General features: G+C 41.7%; 1 long non-coding RNA gene across 5 annotated transcripts; it reads right to left on the bottom strand.

Annotated features, from left to right (window-relative positions):
• Window positions 1–942: 942 nt before the first annotated feature.
• LOC124678471 lies at window positions 943–5,054 on the bottom strand. 5 transcript variants are annotated; one of them, XR_006994493.1, is made up of 5 exons: window positions 4,604–5,035; window positions 3,736–4,480; window positions 2,557–2,881; window positions 1,441–2,209; window positions 943–1,244 (listed from the first exon to the last, which is right to left on the bottom strand). It is a non-coding gene; the product is annotated as an uncharacterized LOC124678471 (long non-coding RNA). The 5 variants fall into 5 exon arrangements; XR_006994496.1 differs by having other exon boundaries at window positions 943–2,209; window positions 3,736–3,859; window positions 4,604–5,054; XR_006994495.1 differs by having other exon boundaries at window positions 943–2,209; window positions 2,557–2,802; window positions 4,604–5,049.
• Window positions 5,055–5,979: the final 925 nt, after the last annotated feature.

Below are 5,979 nucleotides of genomic sequence, written 5' to 3' on the forward strand. Positions count from 1 at the left end.
TTCAATCGTTGATGATGATTAAACACCAGGACGTAGATGATATAAAACATTTTATTTTAGTTAAACCTTACTGATTTGAAAATACTATAGTATTGAAGTGGTCTAGCTAGAGCAGAGAACACAACAAAAGAGAGTGTGGCATTGATGATGATTAGGATGTATCATAGTAAGAACTAGCAATGATCGCGCGGCGGCACGCCGCGCCATATGGTGGCTGTTTGGTTGTATTTTTTGACGGTAAATGTTTGTGGGTTCTTACTGTGTCTAACTAATGTAGTATATTTTTTATCTATTCATTTGAATGTGATTTTGTATAGATTGTCATTTTGCACCATTTTGAAAATGGTTAAGGTCCATTGGTTGTTACTGGAGGTGCTTGAAGACATGGACATCGCATTCTGGGGGTGCACTCGTTGAGATTTTTTGGGTCTTCGTCACCATCGATGCAATTTCCCAAGTAGTAATCAATGTAACCGAAATGCCAAGAAGATATATGTGAGACCAGGGTACAATAATAGAGTCAGAGAAGCTTCATGTACATATCAAGCTGTTAGAAGCATATGTTACTAAAATCAACTAAATACCAGATGTTTAAGCAGTCCTTTGATATCAGCGAATCCTCAGAATAAAAAATCAAAAAGATGCTCACGCAGTATCTCCCGCTGTTGAGGGAGAACCATACTAATGAAACAAACACATCAAATGACAAATTCACCATGCAAATCATCAAATATCTTAATGGACCCTTTAAGCTTTATGATGATTGGTTCAGTTGAAAACATTCTTTCTGCACTACTACATAGATCTGCAATCTCATCAAAGTCCAAGAAGAATTTGCCTTCACGGGACAAATTACCTGTTTAAGAGACTCGCAATTACCTGTTTCAAGAGAGTTGCAATTACCTGTTTAATTAGACCAAAAGGATAACCTTAAAAGTAGAATAGAAAAAAGAGAATTTCCTGTGACGAAGTGTTACTTATATCACACAAATATGAAAGTGAACTATATAACCATGTGTCATAAAGATTCTTGAAATCTACAATACAGTATTCTAGCATGTTCTGCTTTCCACAAGTAACTTTATTTTTGCAAAGTAGGCATTTGCTGATCCAATAGTTCTAGCCGCTCTTGTATTTTCAGGTCTGCCATAGATAAACCTTCTTCCTTTGGTTTCAAACTGGTCGTTTGGCAGCTGCCTAACCATACAACCTAAGGAGTTTCTTGTCTCTGCTGCTACCACAACCTACAAAAGTATGTTGTCAAGCATTCCACAAAGCAACCTAAGATAAACAGTTCAGAAAAGAGTCTATAAGATGCAGCGTATGGTCTGTCAATTGAGGAATAATCCACCAAGATGAAAATAAACAATCTGGGGACTTTTTTAAAGGACATGGAATCAATAAGACTACAGATTCAGATGAATTGTATATTCTACTCACCGCTCAATGGCGTAGCGAAACTATAGGAGATGGTCTTGAATTAATTGCAAGAGTAATATCAAGTTTGATGAGATATGGACGCTGCTTCACATTTGGTGCCGCATGTGAAGACTGCTCTCTGTCAGCTGAATACTTCATCTCACCTTTAACTTGTGTGGCCTTTATATTAGCTAAAGTTGCAGTAATCACCTTAGCCTCTGCAACAGATCCTTTGAAACATAAAAAATCCTCTCAAAATAGATATCAACGTGATGCAGTTTTCAAAATATCTTTAACAATGCCAACTAATATGAAAAAATCATATAGCTCTGAATGAAATTACTTGTGAAAACCCTTTGTATCTCCATTACATGCTATGAAGTAAATTATTTGCAGTTGCTAACATATGAATTGCTAAATTTACTTTAAATTGCACAATATTTAAAAAATGCAAGACATCTGTCTCTCTCGCTCTCTCTCTCTCCCCCTCCTTTCCTGATCGAACAGAAAAAATACAATGAACGTAGCAATAGTTGGAGCATAAAAAGCTGGACATATGCAGCAGTTGCAGCAGCACTCTCTTTTGGAACTGGATGGTCACCAGGAGCGGCTGCACACTGCCCGATCTAAGCAAGGAAACCAAAATCCCCCAACAATTCAGAGTATGATTCCAAGGAGTGATTTGATGTGGTAGTGGGTTAGGAGGCCGCTGACTGCCAGTAGTGTGTCAAGGTTGTCGTAGCGCAGGGGGTGACACCTTCGCCGAGAAAATTCAAGAGAGTCAGTTTCACTGAAATTTGAATATAGAGAAATCATATTGTTGGTGTAGAACATTAAGAAGAAATATCCATTATAAAAGAAATAAATAGTTATCAAAGCCTTTTTTCAATGGCAAGTACTTTTACTGAAAGCAGTGTCGTGGAAGAATAATTTAAACATTGGTTTGAACTACAATGTGTCAGATATAAACATTAAAAAAAAGTTGTATGAGATCATATTTGATTAACCAAATCAAGTTTCCATTAGCATGACCGAAACAGCACATGAATTTTCACAAGAACTACACACAAAGAAGTACAATTTAATAGAAGAGAACGTAAAAAATAAATAGACAGAGAATGGGAGCCGCGCGCACACCTTTGTCCTTTGACGACTCAAACATGGACGGGAGAGAAACTGGAAGCAAGCCCGAGCCAATGGATGCTGTCGGCACGGCTGCATCCCTCCACACGTCGGACCAGCAGCAGGCCATCCCTCCACAAGCGGACCAGCAGGCGGGACCTCGCTGCCACCATCCTGGGGGACGGCATGAGCGTCTCGACGACGGCCGCAGATGCGAAGGATCGGGTGCCACCGTCCTGGCGGGGGATGACAGGAGCGCCTCTGCCGTAGAATATGTCGAAGCTTATTTAAATCAAACTCTCAAAATGACATTTTAACTTGCGGTTGGACATGTACTCATCTGTTTATGCAACAGGGTATAAAATACAAAGCATTTAGCATTTTTTTTAATATCTCATTTTCAGATATTTAACATAAGGCAAATGATTTTGCACTGTAATGTGAATAGAACACGATAACGTAAGGTCAAATCGCTTAGTTCATGACTGACTGTACATTAGTTAATGGATATGAAGTAAAAGCTAAAGCTAGGAAAGGAGAGTCGTCAACAAAAGATTGGCATATATTCTGCTTCTTGTCTGAACGACTATGCAAACTATGAAATATCAAATTGAAGATATGAATTCTATTGAATATAAATCTCAATATATTTCATCAAGCAAATGACAGTAAGATATACCATCAGAACTCAAATTCAGAAGGAAGTGTATCCTACTTCATCGTATGCAGTGGCAAAGAAATATTATTCGGTAATTCATTGTTTCATTTAACGCTTTGCACAACAAAACAGAACAATCTACAGTTCAGACTAAAACTGTTTGTCCTCCTTTTGCTAAGTATTTATGCTTCTGCTTTAGTAGAAATTGCAAGCTATGGTAATATTTGTATTTTTAGGTTTAAATTTAATCCAACATTTTTTTCTTTCTCTTAATCATGTGTCCTGCTTTTATATGCATATATGCCAGTGCAGCAACACTTACTCCACAAGACATGTTATTTCTGTAGCTCATGCTCTATCACAGTTATATTTGGTTTTGATTTTACATCAAACCATTATGTGCAATACATTTGAACACTTCAGCAGCAAGCACGTGGGGTTTTATCTAATCGAACTAATTAAATTGTCACATGTAAACAAATCCTGAACCTATTTACGAAATTAACTACTTGCTAGCAGCCATACCAAGCCCCTACCTTCTCCCTCGCAGGCTCAGGTGCAGTACTCCTCTCAGGAACAGGGGCAAGAAGAACAGTCCGAGGGGCATCATCGAGACAAAGAAGACATCAGCACCGTGGAGGCCAATCAGTACATGAAGCCCTGCAGCAAACTGTTAGTGTGTCGGTGGCCATGAAGGGGTAAAAGAGCCGCACATCCAGGATGGCCATGGCGACTGCTCAATATGGCCGAGTTCCATCCCGAGCAGGAGGTCCAACACAAACAGCAGTATTTGGTTCTCCAGCGCAGTCGGGATTGGCGAAGACCGGGTCATGCTGCGAGTACCTCTACTCGCCCCCAAACCCATTGGCGCCGTGCAGCGTGTCGTGGTAGATCTCAAGCAGGAACAACTCCCTCAACGACCAGCACAAGGCAGTGGATCAACTCGTCCCCGGGCATCCAGGAGACGCAGCCTAGCGACAGATCTCTCCTCGCCTTGAGAACGCCCAAACTCCTCGAGGCTGCCCCGTTCCTCTCCACTTCATCGGCAAGCGAGCCGCCCAGCACGAACTCGAGGAAGAGGCTAGAGATGGTACTCTCCGCTGCGGGAGCCAAGGTTGGCGAGCAGAGCGATGCCTCACGCCATAGCTGCACTTCCCTAGAGATGGCGCCCGCCGACTTTACCGAGAGCATCTCGTCTTCGCCGGCTGTGAAGGGCGAGGGGCGGGGCTGACGCCTGACGGGCCTATGCGTCGGCATGGGCAAGGCCCTGCAGGCCGAAAACTGAACCACAAAAACTCAATTAACCCAACGAATCAAACTTGAATCATAACAACAAATCGATCGTGAGAGGCAATCCACACAGATCTAGGAAGAACTGAAAATGGCCAGAAAAAAGAATCGTACCTCCTTTCAAGAACTTTGGTGGAGAGGAGATGACGGTGTTGGCTCAGCACCCATGGTGAGCTTCGATGAGGCATGGTGGCCGGCATCGTTTCGCAGTGGCCGCTCACCACGGGGTCGAGGAGCAGCCACCAGTGCTGCTGGTCGTTGTGCGCCGACCCGGCGAACCGGCTGGTTCGAGTGCCGCCGTCCAGGAGGAGAGCTACTGCAGCGGTGGGGGACGGCGGGAGCGCGTCGGTGATGAGCAAGGCCGGCCATGGAAAGGCACGTGCGCGGAAGTATCTGGGCAGCGGGGATAGAAATGGGGCTCTCATAAGAGGAAGAAGAAGGGAGGACGTGGCGGTTGGACTCGACGGGAGTCTTCTAAACCGTCCAACACGCGTAGGAAAGATGGTCAAAGCGGTGGGGCAAATCCACGACGCAAACAGCAAAAACCACATACCTAATGAACCAACGAAACTCAGTACCAAATCAGCAGAGAAGATAACAGATCATAAAATTTTCTAGATGGCACCCAAACTGTACACAAAAGAAACGCTGCGGAAATTAACCTTAAAGTAGCATACGTGTCACCACCAGGTGAAATCGAAAAAGGGCCCCAAAATTCTCACAAAAAAGATGTTTGTTCCTAAATAATATAGTAGTTATGTAGGTCTTGAAAATTAAAGGCATGAGTTGTGGCCAAGAGGATTCTAATTATCATGTGTATGTAGCTGCCTTAAGATGTTTTAGGAGGATGCTTCATTGTTGTTCTGATTCATCATTTAGGTCATGCAAGTCTTGTGAAGATAACCTGCTAGGTGCAATGGTTGCATTGCTGCTGCTTCTCATTTCATAGTTACTAGCTTACTATGCTTGCTGTTTCGTTTAGCTCACGTTGCTCCAATGATGTTGCACATCACCTAATGGCTAAGTTGGAAAGCCTCCATAGAGTTATCAGTAATTCTGTAAGATTCCAATTAATTATCAATAAATCACATGAAAATAATGACTACTGGTGATATAGTTATTTGCTTGTTTACTTATTTCAGTTCTGATGCATTGATTAACAGAGCAGCTGCATTATCCCCATTAGAGCATAGTATGTGCTGATTATATTGCAAAATTAAAATGTAAGCATCCAGATAATTTTGATGACCTAGCATAATGTGAGAATATTAACCTTTTGAGATTAATGTGAGGATTTTATCATGGGATTACTGTGCTATGATTGAAAGGATCCTGTAATGTATAATATAATGAAAGCATGATCAGAGAAGGTGCTACCATAATGTAACTATAAATATAATTCCCTTAGACTTGGTAGTTAGGAGTATACATAAGATGATATAATGAAAGAATAATTAAGATGATCTTTTTGGTATGCATAGTATTTGGAT

The sequence above is a fragment of the Lolium rigidum genome, chromosome 7 (assembly GCF_022539505.1).
Source record: "Lolium rigidum isolate FL_2022 chromosome 7, APGP_CSIRO_Lrig_0.1, whole genome shotgun sequence".
Lineage (NCBI taxonomy): Eukaryota > Viridiplantae > Streptophyta > Magnoliopsida > Poales > Poaceae > Lolium > Lolium rigidum.